We start from the raw sequence: 18,428 nt of genomic DNA, 5'->3' as shown, positions 1-18,428 counted from the left end.
CGATAGATGTTGGATGGTATATGAATACCCAGATCGCCAAGTAATCCACCTAGTAGTGAGAAACTTAGATTTTTAATATAATTCACATTTATATTACACTCGTAGCATCACCGAGAACAACTGTATTTTTGAATAACAAATTTCTAGTGAAAATTTGTCTTCACTTGCTAGATTTCTTTTATACTGGTCATAGCGTAAAAATTAACAGTTATAATAAGGATATAGGGAATAAAAATCCATTTTTCAAGTTGATTCATAGGCTCTTCTACTAATCTGAATATTTTGTTGAAGTCTAAGCTTATTTGACGCGTGTGATGACATTGTGTAGGTTTCAGCAGACAACACTACTTTATGTCTGCTGTTTCCTGTTTTTGCTGTTAGTTTTTGCATTTTAGGATACAGCGAAGCAACTCACGGAAACAAAATTAATATTACGTCCTCTGTGGTAAAGAAAATATTTGTAGTCCTGTGAAAATGTGCAAAATGTTTGTTCTATGAGAAAACTTTAGCTTTTCCCTGAAGATGAAGGGGTATACTTTCGAAACGTTGAACTATGGGAAGACATGTGACCCAAAAAAACGAAAACTACATCAACTTCAGTTTCATTCAATTCTATACTGCGCGTTTATATAGGAGAACCCGGGGCTATTCAGACCTACTTAATCAAATCGCCCTTTTAAGTGTATAGATGTGAAAAAAATTACCGGTCAAAGGTCCTAATTGTTAGTTTGAAATCTCAACTACTTTTTGGAGCCATAAAGGGTTCATTTGCACCACTAAATGACAGCGCTAGGCGACGATTTGCAAACGTCTACAATTTTCCATCCTTTTACAATGTAGGGGCAATTCGGACCTCTCCACGGGGCAATTCAGACCGTCGCTTTTCTTTAATTTTTTTACAATGGAATTATGTTTACCTATGAAATATTTATAAGAGGCACTCCTTAAGAAGCAAAAAAAATAAATTGCTTTACAAAAACTTGATCTGGTAAGTCACAGCTACCGATTGGCGGCCCATGTATTTTCTTTGCTGTGGCGTGTGTAATGGTGTGCGCAGCCACTAGCCGCTGAACATTGGTTGACGGAATAGGGGGTCCGAATAGCCCCGTACACTCATTTCGCACAAAAGTGGTGAGCGTCTCGAAAATATCTATGTTTTCACCCAAACAAAAATCATTCCATAAAATAGGAGTCTCAAGCTTTCCAAAACATTTACATTTTATTTTTTTCATTTTTATTTGTTGATTTAATCCCGGTGTTTCCATTATAATGATTTTTGTTTTGAAAAATGGCAAAAAAACGAAACCCGCTCAGTTCCACACACCTGGTCACGTCCTTTCAAGCGTTTTTAGTTCATAATAGTCCTATCATCTACTTATGGAAAACTCTCGGAACCGAAACAGTTTTCCTAGATGACAGATATATAAAAAGGCGAAAAAAAAATGTGAGCTGGAGATTATATAAAATCCATATCACACAAAAAAATGTTATTGCTTAATATAGGCCATAACATTAAAAATACATACTTGGAAGTGGTACATGAAACGGTCTCACCGGTATCCATTATGCGAAGATCCTTACCATATCCTATGTACTGCCATAAACACGTCGGTTCTGGAAGTGTAATGGGCTGCACGTCACTTTCTCTCTCTCTCTCTGCAACTCAATTTGATGACCGGAACACAGCTTTCGCTTGACTTCGTGCTACGAAGCGAATTGTACTACGATGAAACTGGATTTAAAATTGCAGGTTCTATTATTTAATCAAGACAACCACAAATGGTCGAAAAATTACAACAGAAAAACGATGACAACTGATTTTTTTTTCTTTTAAGGGACTTTACTTCTTTTTTTTCCAATTACACGTTAAAATACTGGACCTGAAAGTACTATTCTGTACAAAATTCTCTTTTTTTAGGAATCTGTGACCAAAGAGATTTTTGAATTCCAAAACATAGTAAACGTTCAAATTTCCTGCAATCTAACTAAGGTCCATAAATAAAATATAAATACTAGATAATATTGAACGACACCCTCCATAACAAAAGAACGAAAACGAAAAGGTGAAAACAGAAAAGAATGGAAACAGTAGAAAGTGCATAATATTCAGTAGACAATTGTACATAATATAACAGTAGAACGTGCATGATATTCAATTGGCTATTCTTGAAAAATGGTATTTTAATAAACGTAACTTTCTCGAACAATAAATCTCAAATTCGTACAATTCGTTTTATTCATTTACTTTATTTAAATCATTTCTTTTAAATTGCATTCTATATACTCATTATTTTAGTTTATTCATTTTATCGATTCTATTTGTTTTGTTTAGAATATTCATTTTGAGTATATGACTGATTTTAAATATATTACACTAGTTTACAAAATAAAAATAAAAATTTGAACTTAAATATTGTAACACGATTTCTGATGTAAAAATGCGTGCTGAATCCGAAAATGAGGTCCAAAAAATTTACAGTAGAACAGTTTTCGAGTCACAGAAAATAAAATTTATCTTTAAAATAAAAAGTGTGTTCAGTAAAATCTAAATACTTTCGGTTGTAGTGCACCGTTATGAAATATTATTATGTTGAGTTAAAGGTAATAGAATGTACATACTGTTTAGTTTTGTTTTAATGCGACTACTGGTTCTGACGTTATTTACGAATCTATTGAACTTTTTCTTAATTTTTCGTTATTTTTGAAAGAAAAATGAGCGTTTGGTCAAGTTTGTCGGCAAGATACAGTCCGGTCTCCTACTACGCGATTAACTGGGGCGTGGAAAAGGAATCCGCGTTGTAGGATACCCATAGCTTATGGGATTTCGACTAATTGGGGCTGTGGCCGATTATTTCGTCCGTGTCAACATGTAGCGCCATACTTTCTTTGGCAAAGTTGTTGTACTCACTTAGGCCTACAACTTACTGTAATTGGGTATCCAATTAGTTGAGAACTATGTCGCCAGGGGGGCTATGAAGAAAGAGTAAATAAATCGAAATTCTCGTCGTAAATTCGACTATCATCAAATGGATTCAATGTCAAATATATTAAGACCCTGATTATTTTGAAAGATGGTGTCTTCGGGAAATTTATAAAAGAAGTTCAGAGCTTCTGGATGGTACAAAGTATAACTCGCAACTACCCCACCAGGTGGCGCTTGGGCTAATGCAAATATTCAACACATGTTAAAATAATTCTATATCTCAACATCGTGATTAGATAGAGTAGTACTGTCTTCAGCAAAGTTGCTCGAGAGGTCGAGGACTACCCAACAGTAACAGATTAGTTTGTCTCACTATGCGGCGCTAGTCAGCGTAGAAGCTTTCAACATATGGTAGATTATGATATATCTCAAAAGTCTAATAACGGTGTTTTCGGCAAAGTTCTCGAGGAGATCAAAGGCTACTAGATTACGGATAGATTAAAGTTGAATGAACCCGCCAGTTGGCGCTAGTGAGCATTATTTTTCATATCCTGTATCTCGAGATCATGATCATTTGGAAGGGTGGTGTCTTTGGCAATAGTCATAGACAGGTATTAAAGCGCATAAATTAGTTCTGAACTTGCCCACTAGGCGTCGCTAATGAGAATGCAACTTTCTCAACATTATAAATATATTTCTAAAGTCCGATAATTTAGGAAAACGCTGTTTTTGATAAAGTTCTCCAGGGAGACAAGTGCTGTTTGACAATGTAAAAAATATTTTGGATTAACCCGTTAGGTGACACTAGTGAGAACGCATTTTTATTTCAATTTGTGAAAGTTAAGAAAGTGTATTGTATAAAATAACATCATTATGATGCAACATTCGTTGTAAAACCCTTACACGTCATAAAATTCGTATTTTGACACGCTAGCTGCTCAACTGGATTTTGTACAATGTTAACACAAACTATACGAATCCGTAGAAATATGTGATACTACATACGTCAAGTTCTTTAAAACTAATATTTTGTAAAACTTTTCATTTGTTTTCCTTCCTAGAACAACTAACAGTTCGTGTTTTGAAATTATGTAGGACATCAAACAAGACTTATTTTAGGTTTCAAATCTCAAAATCTGAACTTCGAAATGATTTGAAGAAAGTAGAATATTTTGTAATTGTACTTAGATGCTTTACGCAATATATTTTAGTATATTTAAGTTTTGTGAACCAGTACAGTAAAATCGGTACATGGTAGAAGCCAATGTGAATCCAATATAATTTCAAATTATAAACTTCTAGACGTTTTAATAACGTAAAATAAATTGTTAGTAGAACAATACGTGACAAAATAGGTGGATAAGTCATCATCCGTGAAGCTATATAGCTATAGTGCCCGAATTTAACATTTTGCACCGTCATATGCTTCCGATGTGCGTATCAAGACGTTGTGGAGTGTGCAGTTTACAACGTATTTTGTACATAAACGATTCTGTATGGCATATGGAAACATTATGCGTATTTTAATGCCAAATTTTTGATGACATTACTCCACTGCGCCTGAAATGATTGTTATAAGAAGTCTTGAATCATTTGGATGAACGATTTCGAACATTACCCCACATTAAATTTTCTCAAAATTATTTTCAATTTGCTTTTTTAACAGAATTCTAACAGAGTCCCTCATATATTATAAAACAAACCCTAGAAAAAAATGGAATTGAAACGGATCAATAAGTTGACCCAGAGAAACTCAAAAATCCCAACTCTACAAAAAATTGAATAACTTTCACAATTTCCATCCGATTTAAACTAGTAAGTGCTTATTTTCATTGGTTATTAGCAGGCTTTAATTTCCCATAAAAATATAATTTCTAGGATTGCTTTATCTTGCCTAAAATATTGACCAAACCCTCATTTTTCTTCAAAAAATGACGAAAAATTAATAAAAAGTTCAATAGCTTCGTCAACGTCAGAAACAGTAGTCGCACTAGAACAAAATGTTCTAAGGATCAAAAGTGCATTCAATTGCCTTTAATTCAACATAATAATATTTTATTTAGATGCACTACAACCGAGGATATATGGATTTTACCAATTTCACCTTATATTTTAAAGGTGAAATTAATTTTTTTGCTGTAACTCGAAAACTGTTCTACTGTTAATTTATTGGACTTCATTTTCAGATTCAGCACAAGATTTTACATTGAAAATGACCACCAGCTTAATTATTTAAGAAATGCTGAAAAAATTAGTGTTATCATTTCATTTAAATCATTTATTTCATTCAGTCTTCATTTTATTCAATTTGGTCATTTAGATGCATTTCATCTATTTTATTCACTTCATTCTTTCGATTAATTATTGATCTTTCTGTTTATACATTTTATTCAGTTTTTTAACTGTATTCACTTTATTCACTTTTATTTACTTTTATTCTCTTTTATTCACTTTTATTCAATTTTTTTCAATTCCCCCGTTGGTAAAACAAACGTTAAACAAACATAGAAATTAGTTTGATCAGTCCAAAGAAAAGTTTGCCGACCGGAGGATACGTGTTCCCTTACAGTTCCATCACATCAACGAACACCCAAAATTTACATGCGACAAAATATCTGCAATCCCAAATATAAAAGAATCAAAACCTCTACTCATTTGCAATAAAATAAGAAAGCAAAAAAACAGTTGAATATCCAAGGCGGCTCATTTTCAAAGATAGCACCGCCGATGAAACACGCAATAAAAAAGGTGACAAGGGACGCGGACGAAATTAGCTGAGCACCGACCGGCTGGTTTGACACCTATTTTTCGGGCGAAGAATTTTGGGGCGATATCTGGTAGTCGCTAGTCGCTGGTGAAACGCTAATTATTTGAATATGCCAATTTTTCTTATTGCCGTATTTTTTCTCTGTTCAGATCGATTTTTTTCTCTGAAAAACCAGTTTACACTATTTTTAGAATGTACACTGTACACTGAGATGATGTTGGCTTATTGGATACTGATATAATATGTTTCTGCCGTTGATTTGATACTCGGGGCAAACTGGGATAACTTTTTACATATGGTCGGTGTTAGGTCAGACCGGACTAAGTGACAGTGCATTGATTTCGAGAAAAACGCGTTTAACCCTTAAAGGCGCAAAGCAATTTTCTTCAAATTTTCTGAAAATTGTCTCTCAGCATTAATACGTTACTCTGATAATTTTAAGATGGTTTTCGCAATGTTGTTTTAAAACAACATTGCGCATTTAAGGGTTAAAGTTTGAGTCGCATCATCCTTTACATTATAATTGGAAAATAATTTTTATCTTAACTCTTGTTTATTGTTTCATATTTCAAATCTTGTAAAAGTGGAATGTAGATGAAGAAATTCTTTATCCAGTGCTATCATTAACTCATTTGTTGATGTTTTGCGACTTGGTCCGGTCTGACTTAACACCGACCATATCAACTATGTATATGCTGTTATAAATTGTATAACTGCTGCATGTATGACGGGATTTACAGACATGTCGGAATTCTACAGACCACCATGGGCCACAAATCGATTTTTTTTGGTCGAAAATCCAGAACTTATAAACCGTTAGTACTAGACCTTCAGTGTCTTTGGAACAAATTCTCTGCAATAAGTGACCTTCATTTTAGGGAAAACAAAATTAGGGTGGCACTCTCTATTTTTGAAATAAAAAAATCTCCGGAATGAAAAAAGATAGAAGGATATGACCTTCCACAGAAATATAGAGAAATCAATTTTGAGTAACTTTGCTGAAAACGTCGAAGCTCTATCTTCAACGGTTGTTATTTTACAGTAATGTCCCTTGTTCTCGTGAATGTCGTCTTCGAACAAAAGTTAGCTCTTTCAAATGCGCACATTTCTTCTTCAGAGTCCAACTCATTAACTTTTATATAAACAGAGTTATTGACGATTTTATGCTCAAAATTCGACATTTTCTAAGCTAAATATCTCCGAAGGCGGCAAAAAGTGGCAATCAATGTTATGACCATCTTATAGTACTTTAAAAACACTACAAAATAAGGGGTACATGGTTTGTCTCCTAGCGACTCTTCATGTGAAATGTTTGCTTATAAACTACCTCTGTTCCATGGGCCAAAAATCGATTTTTTGTTGAAAATCCAGTTCTTATATCCAGTAAGTGCTAGATATGCAGTGTCTTCAAAAGAATTTCTTCACAATAAGTGCGCTTCATTTCGGTGTAAAAACAGGGTGGTCTCCTTGATTTTTGGAATGAAAATAATTTCTCCTGAACAATAACAATAAAAGTATAAAGCCCTACTGAAAATTAAAAAAATAATCATGTTCGAGTAACTTTGTTGACAATTCCTAAACTATCGACAGAGGCTTTTATTTTACGGCGTTTTCTTTTAATTGGTTTGGCCTGACTTTTAAAAAAACAAAGTTTCAATAAAATACTTTTGAAGTCAATTTTCCAAAAATTTTGAAATTTTGAAGTGTCTATTTTTTCTTTGGAGACCAACTTATTAGTTTAAAAAGCTAGGATATTGATTTTTTTCGGTGGTAAATTTTTTTCTCTGCGTTTCAGCAGTTTCTACACTGATAAAATAAAGTACCTTTTAATTCGTAGAAAACTGCCCATTTTGAATAAAAGTGGAATAACCCACTTAATGGGTAAAGAGCTTGTACGTCAACCTGGTTACCTTTTACCTATTATTTCTTGTGGAAAAATCGTCCCAGAATGAAAAAAATTCTGAATTTTCGAAAAAAAATTATGCAGCACCAGTTTTACACTATTTTCCTGAATCTTGATAGAATCTCTATCTTAAAGCCTAAAACCAACATAAAAACTGTCACTTGACAGAATCCCTGAATCTTCTAGAGCAGTCGAAATTGTTGAATTATTGCATATTTGCACCATCCTTAGATGTCTAAACTGCCGTTTTTAATTTGTAGGTTATCTCGCTTGAAGTAATTCATAAAGGACCCATTATTAGCATCAATATTCCCATTGGCGTAACCTCATCGAGCTATTGTGAAATGGATTAGAAGTACTCATTGTTAAAGTCAAAAAAGTACTCACAGTTGACAGCTCGAATAACTTCCGAAAATAAGCAATTTATATTAATATCATTGATAAAGTTTTTTTTGCCGTGTATGGAAAATAAATCCGAAAGAGGAGGCTACCAATCTATCCGTTTGATAATAATAAAAAATTCTTTTAAATGAGAGCTGAACAGCTTGTTCCCCAACGTACATTCACGTGGAATTTTTTATTGCTAATTTCCGAAGGCAAGAAATGGTATTTTGGGAAATTATTAGGGCAAATTACAGTAAACTGAAACAGAGGAGGTAATATAATTAATAAAAGACAAATAAATCATTAATGCTAAACAAAGGGTGCTTCCTTTACCATAAACTCGAGCTTTCAATAAATTGTAATATGATGATAATAATTTCTTTTTTTGCCAAGCGAATAAAACGTATGCCATGCAAATACTCCAAACATTCATTTTATAAACCGTAGTCCAGTTGTTTTATGTACAATTTCACTCCACGAAACAAGTTTAGAATAACATCTTCCGAGAGCACCATTAAATTTGATTTGCATCGGAGATCCGGATGTGTGTGTATATAAGAACGGCGACTATGATTAATATATATTTTTAGTACGAATTTAGATGAATACCGCATACCTTCTCTATAACAGAGGTAATTTATAAGCAAACATTTCACATGAAGAGTCGCTAGAAGACAAACCATGTACCCCTTATTTTGTAGTATTTTTGAAGTACTATCAGATGGTGATAACATTGATTGCCACTTTTTGCCACCTTCGGAGTTATTTAGCTTTCCTGTCCAATTTTGATCATAAAATCGTCAAAAATTCTGTTTATATAACAATTAATGAGTTGGTCTCTGAAGAAGAAATGTGCGCATTTGAAAGAGCTAACTTTTGTTCGAAGACGACATTCACGAGAAATCAACTTCAAAGATGTTATATTAAAAAAACTGAATTTTTAAGAGCCACCCTAAAAGGGACAAGGGAAATCGCTGTAAAATAACAACCGTTGAAGATAGAGTTTCAGCGTTTTCAGCAAAGCTACTCGAAATTTATTTCTCTATATTTCTTTGGAAGGTCATATTCTCCTATATTTTTTCATTCGGGAGATAATTTTTTTATTTCAAAAATCGAGAGGACCACCCTAATTTCATTTTCCCTAAAATGAAGGGCACTTATTGTAAAAAATTTGTTCCAAAGACACTGAAGGTCTAGTACTAACGGATCATAAGTTCTGGATTTTCGACCAAAAAAATCGATTTGTGGACCATGGTACAGACTTTTGATAGCCTCCTACAGAGGTAGCAAGAAATCTACAGACTTTTAAAAGAGTAATAGTATTTAGCAAAATTGTACTAGAATAACTGTATTCGACTACGAGTGATTCCTTCATTAATAGTATTCTAATTTCAATCTATTTTTAAATTAATATTCTAGTGTAACTAGGATTTACACAACCATCTAGAGACATTTACAGACATTTTAATTATTCTTCTGCAGACATTTCATAAAAACATGTGGCATCGCTGCCTGGCACTACATTCGTTGTGGGTTATTATCATACATGACAATTGCAGGGTTATTGCGAAAACTCCACGCTAAGAAACCTGCTTGGTGAAGGTTTGAATATATTTTGTATAGGGTATTCGTCTTAACTCTCTAATGCTGACATTCCAAGCGCAAATGCCCTTCTGCTGGCTCTTAACTGTAAAGTAAGTACAATTTACAGTACGTCCAAAAAATATTTTTTATCCGATGCCATACCTTAAAGTGGCCTATTTCTAAAAATATTCAGCAAGTGAATGCATATTGATCCCACTATTCATATGTGTAATGAAATAGTCAATAATCAGGGCCGGTGGGTAATATGAGTAGTAAAGGTAGTACTATCCAAGGTGCTTAGAGTTAAAACAAGCTCCTTGGTACTATCCACTTGAAAATAATCGAGTTGGTAATTACCCACTCGAAACTTTGGAACAAACCTAACATTTGAATTTTGCAACGCATGTGTCTCGGGTGCACGTTTGAAATTTTCAAGGTATGATCAAGATTCCATTTGCACAAACGCGTCGCAAGTGATTTATGTGAATGTAATGCAAGCGTATGTAGAGGTAGATGGGATAAAATACACCCCTAAGAAAATATAATCATAACATAGCTAAAGACCATCAATTGGGAGAATTTAATTAATGATATCATTTAGCCAACATGTTACTCTGAAATCACAATCACTTTGCAAAATATTCAGGAACATGATAAATATTAAATTTTTCAAAATCATCATAAATTGCTCCTTGAAAAATGGGCAGGCCAAAACACACCTGTGCAGGGGTAAAATTCACCACAACAACGGGGCACAATACATCATAACAAATATCGAAATAGCTGATTTTAATGCAGAAGGTAGCAAAAATTGCAGCATTCGAATTAACAGCCTATGTGTATTCTACTTCACTTCGGTTATGTCTCTGACATTACCTACCCATCTTTTTTTGTTTTGCACTGTCAGACCCCCTTAAGGGAAGTTTAAGCTAAATAATCAGGAAAGGTTATGAGGCTATATGTAGGGATTTAAGAAGAATACTTTATGAGCTTCGGTTTCTCAAAAAAAAAAGAAAAATATGTTCCGATTTTATCAATGTCCCCGTTTTATCAGAACAAAATTCACCAAGGGGGATAAGAACGGATCTTCGCTGTATGTGTAAGAAATGAATCGTCCCACTGTTAGGTGAATTAAGTTGAGTTTTCTGGTTCTTTCTGGTTTAATGCTATTTTTGTGGACATCAATCTTTTTTTGGCATGATCGATACTGGGTTTGAAAATTTCTAACTTTTCGGACAATTCACGAACTTTTCTTGTTTAGTAAAACCTTGTTTGAGTTTAGTGTTTAATTTACAGTTACCTTGTCCTTTTGCATACCCAATGAGTGATCAATTTACAGAAAACATTAACCGGATCATTTTCCGCCTCGCTGCTAATTACAGCAAAAGCAAAATAACATTATCGTCCCGTCTCTGGTTCCCACACAAACCGTATCATACAAGACTGTTTTATTCAAATCAATCCCACTCCCGAAAGATGCACTGCTCTGAAACCCAAATCGTCCCATCCATCGAACGGACCGAGAACGGTAATTAACTTGTCAGTGGATGCTGTCCGGCGCGTTATCAGTGCCCATCGCTAGCTGCCGAATGTTCCGAACAGCAAACGGCAAAAAGGATAAAAAATTGACCAAGCAAAAAATCAATAAGTTTCAAGGTGAGACCCGGACATTGCCGGAAGAATCAACACGTGAAAGGGAAAATAGAAAACAAACGAAAATAAAAAGACAGCCTAAAGCGGGCGGGTTTCCGTGGCCAGCCCAACGCAAGTCAGAAGGGCTTTCGGGATTCATATTTTACGGCTGTTAAAATCTGTCAAATTAGACAAAATTTATGACGCAATAAAGTCATTCTTACACGTTCCGGGAGCGCCTAGGCGCTTAGCACCGATATCGTACACAGTCGTGCCCTGTGAATCTGCCGATATCCTGGGAAGCTGTAGCCAGATAAGAGACCCGGATGGGTAGCTACTCATAAACGATTGTTTTGCTTTAGTTTTGGTACAACAATGCGTGTAAATACTGTATACGCTTATCTTAATGGGAGTTTTGCAGCCATAAACTTTGTTCGGGACAATCGGTTGCTCTCAAATCAATCGGACAAGGCCAATTATGTCTGGAGATAGTGTTCAGATTCGGCGAAAATTGTCTGGTTTTTCTTGGCGATAGTGCCAAGCGAACAGGAAACTTTTGAACATTGAGATATCAGTATGTAGCTACGTGTGAGAACGATAGATTTCACGAGTTGGAAAATTGTAATTGTCGACATATTTTACATTTTTCTACGATACTCTTTCTCAAAATTTAATGTTGGGTTACATAGACTTTAATATTTAAAAAAAACATTTAAAGTGCTGCTACAGCCGCCCTTCAAGATTTTAACCAAATCTAGCTTTTTTCAGCTGCTCTTGTCTTCAAGAAATCTAAACCATGAATATTTATTTTCCCCAATTTTGAAAAGCGAAATTAAATGGTTCAGAATGTAAATAGAAGCCCAAGCAGGAATGCAAATTAATTTTATTCGTTTTGATTTTTTAGTACAATTCTATCCAAATACCACAGGCTCTGTATGTGTGTCGGCCAAAGCGAGCAGAAATTTGGAAAACTTCTTCCAAACAACCGTGGTCTGCCATAAATGAAACCAGCTTGAAAAAATATCATCTACCAATTTGAATTCAATTTGCTTTCACTTCCTACACCACCACAACCATCCGATTGGAATCCCGTGTTTCGAACCAATCGTTCTGCATCGCCTGAAACCACATCGTATATCTCTGTAGATAGAATGGTTGGCAAGGCTGGCCAAACTTCATGCAGACCACGGCTCGTCATATCCCTGGATCTAACACTTTCATTTCGATTCGTCTCGGTCTGGCACAGCATCACGTCACGGCACATTCTGACGTTGGACAGCAACAAAAAAAATAAAGCAGAAATCTACCTGTTTTCATCGAGCCAGCGTTTACGTTCATATCTAATAAATCACATAAACTCATCAATCTGCACGAACGACTGGTGGCGTTTAATATGAGATATGGTCGTGTAGGATTCCTTGCTTGTGTGGAAAATTAGTATTCTGAAAACTGTAGATCTTGAAAAACTGATTCGGGGAATTTTGAATGCATACATAAATTTTGAGTAAGATGAACTGTGTTTCCATGTTTACATTTCTTATAAAAGAAATGTATAGATTTCAATTTAATTTTTTATTTCGACTAATATTTAATCACATTTTTCTCTTTTCCTTTTAACGTCATTCAATTGGCTAGAGGCTACTAAGAAGGAAAAGTTATGCAAACTTTAGATCTGGTTTCTTTCTCCGGCTGAGACATGGGACCACTTGGGGTTTTTTGATGTTCCAGAAGGTTCTGGAAACTCCTTTTCTGACCCTAGAACGTTGCACTGGGGTACAAATTTACCCCACGCCTTCTTTGGGGCCGTGTAAAAACGAGAATTCGGCATTTACCGACCTGGGACCCTAACCATAATTCAATTTAGAGTTCCTAGTAAGAGTAGGAAAAGATGGTATAGCCAGTTCCCTTATAGCCTTCGTGGAAGCAGGTGTCAAAGCTGGCGTGGGGTACATTTGTACCCCAGTGTACGGTTGCCGTTAGTGTTTCGTCAGGTTTCGTGCTGTCAGTGGAAATGTGATTCGTGACAATACCAGTTTAAATACTGATTGTTTTACTGCGGTAGTAACAATTAGTATTATATAATCGTTTTTAATCGTTTATTTAATTAATTTAATTTAATTATGAAGCGGAAGAAAAAATCGTTCTCATTTTTGCTGATTTTTTTTGTTTTATAGTTATTTTTTATAGTTTTTCAAAGCAATGGCTCGCAACTATAATTTGCGCACAATAACAGCTGTAACAGTAACATTGCGTGTTACCAATGTATTACTGATCAGAGGTATTTTTTCATTTCAATTTCCATCCCGTTTCGTGGTATTTTCCAAAACCCGATTTTTAAACTTTCAAAATAATTGCCGTTTATTTAAAAATATCGATATTCCATTTTATACTGTGTCAAGATCATTCTTTCAACTTACAGAATCATTTGATTTTTTTCAAATCGGTTGAAAATTCGCAAAATTATAGTAATTTTTGTGAAAAAGTCAAAACAGCGATTTCTTCACTTTTTATTTTGTTCAAACCAATGTATGTATCATTCATTCAATAAATTCCGTATTTTCACTTACACAGCTCTTTTCGCAAATAAAAAACGAAGAAAATTGTGTATTATACATATCTTTTGTTTGCATTTTACCTTCGAAAATTGCGATCAAACGCGTGGGGTACATTTGTACCCCAGTACAACATTCTAGGATGGAAAACCGCAAGTGCAACGTTCTAGGGCTAAGCTCAGGTTTTTGGGACTGGGAGCTACTTGCTTCGAATTTGCACCGGAAATTCCTCGAGTAGTTATTTGTACTAATAATAGATAATATACTGTTGTCAACCTCCTAGTGGACCACAGCCACATTTGTTGTTAGTCGCCTCTTACGACACGACAGTCTAAGCGGGGATGCGCTGGTAGCCGTCCTATGACGCGCGTGCGACGCCACTATGCCGAGGAAAACCCTGCCAAGAAACGGCAGACGTCCGGTATACTGGTGGAGTTCCGAGATTGCAGCCCTACGATCAGCCTGCCTCAGAGCTAGACGTAGGATGCAAAGAGCCCGCACCGAGGAACCAACCGTGATGTGTTTCGAGCTGCGAAATTGGCCCTTAACAAGTCCATTAAAAGCAGCAAGAGAGCGCGTTTCGACAACCTGTGCGAGAGTGCTAACGTGAAACCGTGGGGTGACGCCGACAGAATCGTGAGGGCCAAGATGAAAGGGGGCTTTCCACCTCCAGAACGGTCTCCAGCTGGCGAGGATTAACGAAGTACTCTTCCCGTCTCGAGTCACAAGCCCCTGGCCACCTGCACCACAAGACAGTGTGGCCGCGGCCGAAATGGTGGCTCCGGTGACGAATGAAGAACTACTCGCAGTGGCTAATTCACTAGCAATGAACAAAGCTCCAGGGCCGGATGGAGTTCCAAACAGCGCTCTCAAGGCAGCGATCATAGCGAATCCGAACATGTTCAGGCTAGCTATGCAGAGATGCCTTGACGAGTGCCGTTTCCGCGATAGATGGAAAAGGCAGAAATTGGTGCTGTTGCCTAAGCCCGGGAAGCCATCAGGCGACCCATCGGCGTACAGACCAATCTGTCTGATCGACACGACTGGCAAATTGCTTGAAAGGATCATCCTGAACAGGCTAACCCCGTACTCAGAAGGGGAGGACGACCTGTCAAGCAACCAGTTTGGTTTTCGGAAGGGTAAGTCCACGGTGGACGCTATCAACTCAGTGATAAAGACTGCCAAAATAGCGATCCAACGAAAAAGGCGAGGCATTCGATACTGTGCATTAGTGACACTTGACATGAAGAACGCATTCAACAGCGCAAGCTGGGATGCCATCGCGCTCTCGTTACACCGGCTTAGCCTACCGGTGGGTCTGTACCGGATCCTGGAAAGTTACTTCCAGAACTGCGTACTGCTATACGAGACCGATGCCGGTAAGAAAAGGGTTCCTATTTCCGCCAGAGTCCCACAGTGCTCGATCCTAGGCCCGGTGCTATGGAACCTCATGTATGACGGGGTTCTGAGACTGAAGTTCGCTCCTGGGGTCAAGATCGTCGGCTTTGCCGATGACGTAACCTTGGAGGTCTATGGGGAGTCAATCCCTGAGGTAGAACACGCGATCAACACGGTGAAGGAATGGATGAGCGCGAGAGGCCTGGAGCTCGCTCAGCGTAAGACGGAGGTAGTTATCGTCAACAACCACAAGTCGGCACAACATGCAGTTATCCATGTGGGAGAAGTCGTGATCACCTCACAGCGGAGTGTGAAATCTCTCGGAGTCATTATAGACGACAAGCTGACCTTCGGCAACCACGTCGACTATACATGCAAGAGAGCGTCGACTGCTGTTGCGGCTCTATCGAGGATGATGTCCAACAGTTCAAAGGTGTGCGCCAGTAGACGTAGGTTACTGGCAGGCGTTGCCGTATCTATCCTCACCAAAGATTCAAAATGCCTACCTTTTCTGCGGCTGTATTTTTTCTGCCTACATTCTCATTTCTCTTTTGACGCTGCTGTCGTTCGCTATTGCAGGACGCCCAGCGCTGTACGGCAGTCTGTAAGCAAAGCAGTAACATGACAAATAAATACTGCCCCCAGTACAGCCACCAGACGCGGGCGGTACAGCTTCTCTTTCCTTATTTTACACTTTTTAATATTTTTAATCTATTCAATATTTTCAATCAAAAACGACTACAATAAATGCGCTTCGTTTACGCCACGACCGGCATCATCGCTTTCGTGTGTGGGCCTCTCCCTTTGACTATGCAGAGAAAAATGTACAAAGCGAGAGAACAAATTTTACTACGCCACACTCTCACCGAGCAGTCGGAGTACAGCAGCAAAACAAAAATGTATTCTACTGCTCTACGGGAAAATGTACTCGGTATGGCTACCGTTCTGGCCCGCATGAGCTGTAGTGATGCGTCGCTGTAGCGCGCTGTGCGGCTTGTGCAAATGTAAATATACCGAAAAAAATGTAGTGTACCAGTACCTTTGGCATCCCTGATCCTCACTAAGGGTAACCAGTTACCTACAGAAACTGGAGAGCACCTACCGCGTGATGTGCCTCAGAGTGATATCTGCCTACCGCACGGTATCACACGATGCATCCTGCGTGATAGCGAGCATGATGCCAGTCGGGCTGGTCACTCGGGAAAATGAGAAGTGCTTTGAGCTACGTGGAAATAGGGGAGCCCGCGAGCGCACCAGGGTGACCTCGGTCGCCAGATGGCAGCGTGAGTGGGACAACTCCTCGAAAGGTAGGTGGACCCACCGGCTGATACCTAGCATATCGAGCTGGGTAGGCAGACCCCATGGGGAAGTTCACTTCCATCTGACACAATTTCTGTCAGGCCATGGCTGCTTCCGACAGTACCTCCACAGATTCGGGCACGCGGAGGTCCCCGTCTGCCCTGACTGCCCAGGTGTCGACGAAACTGCCGAATACATACTGTTCGTATGTCCTCGTTTCGATGTCGAAAGAAGAGCAATGCTTGACGTCTGCGGCTGGGACACAACCCCTGATACCCTTATTCAGCGGATGTGTCAAGCGGTGGAGAAGTGGAACGCAGTCTCGACTGTAACCACCCAGATTGCCTGCAGGCTACATGGGATCTGGCGCACCGAGCAACAGACGACGGGCACGACTAACTAGTGATTGTTTAGTTGGAGCGAAAAGGCCGAGCGCAGAAAAAGTTGGTGAATGGTATGTTCATGATGCTGAGGCAGGTTAGGCGCAGCGACTGGCAACCGCGTAAGGGGTAAACCCAGCAACCTCGAAGCAAGGCAGAAGAGCGAGTATATAGGCGTATATGTGGACTGCCTCATGCCAAGATGGGAGGGTCGTAGCGTAGTATGTTGGGACTTAGCTATCGACAACTCGTGGCAGAGAAATGAAGGGTGAGCATCCAACTCAGCCTCACACGGTATGTTAGAGGTGAGCACAAAAGTCAGCCTCACAAGGTATGAAAAAGGTGAGCACAAAAGTAAACCTCATGTGGAGTGTTAGAGAGTGAATTAAGGTGTGACAGAGAGAGAGAGAGAGCACCCAAGTAAGCCTCATACAGAATGTATGAACGCGTGAGCGAGAGTGAGTGAGTACATCAAGTACAGCCATCCCCCCAGAAGTAATACCGAGAGGTAGTCCCTGGGGGGAACAATGGCGGTGCCTGGTGGCGTTTAGTCGGTATCATCTAGTCATGGCGGCGTCACCATGAGAGCCCGACACTCCAGTACACCCCGTGTGGTAGCTTGGCATCTACTAATAGCACGTGTACTGGGTTAGTGCGTAAATTGCATTCTCCATTGAAAAAAAAAATTCGGGGACTAGACCGAGTAGTTCGCGAACCAGTATAGGCGGGAGCTGAATGGCTCATCGGGGAAGTAGAGCGAAATGGAACGAGAGGGGAACCAAAGGGCTTAAGGTGAAGCGATGCCAAAATCACAACAAAGGTTCGGTTATGTTCGGGTTACGTTCAGCATCTGTGTGCGGCTAGAAAGTACTATACCGATATGAGATGGCACGCACACAAGCGTATCGTTCAGCAATCAGCTGACTGGTTTTTGCACCACGTGTTTCATTTATTTTGAAAAATAAAAAGGTACAAATTTCCCAAACGAATCAAAATTCCGTGAAGAGAACCTATTCATCAGCTTGTGCTAACATGCCTGCATACAGTGATACAATTTCTAAGCAATCTGAGATAAGACACTCAAGTTACAAAAGATTTTGTCTTGCGCGCCAATGCAATGTTTTGATTTCGACGATGAAATAAAAAGAAGAAGCAGAAACGACGGTAGCCATTTTAGCAGCCACCTTGTGGCTCTATTCAGCGTGTCCTTAAAGAAGTTGCGGTGCTAAATGGCACCAGAGAGAAAGCCAAAGGGCTCAACAAGTTGTGGTACTAAAACCAAAGAAGAATCGCCAGTCTACCTTCTACTTCTGCCCGAATCAGACGTACAATCGAACCAAGTGAACAACAACTAACAACCTCTCGATCTAGTGTGCATTGTCTCGAGAACAAAGGAAACTTTTAATTTATTCTTGCCATCATGAGTAAAGTTGACGAAAAATCTCTGCTCCGACCCAACACAGCGGTCGTTCACTTTAAATTCTATTCAATAAGATTGAGTTTTCGTGAAGTGGAATACCTGTTGAAGATCAAGATGCAGCTTAGGCTCAAGGAGGTTATGTATCTACAGTATCATCATCTTCGCAATGTAGTACTTATATCATTC

This window comes from Topomyia yanbarensis, chromosome 2, assembly GCF_030247195.1.
Source record: "Topomyia yanbarensis strain Yona2022 chromosome 2, ASM3024719v1, whole genome shotgun sequence".
Classification (NCBI taxonomy): Eukaryota; Metazoa; Arthropoda; class Insecta; order Diptera; family Culicidae; genus Topomyia; species Topomyia yanbarensis.
The sequence above is the reverse complement of the archived record's forward strand: the minus strand, read 5'-3'. Positions refer to the sequence as shown.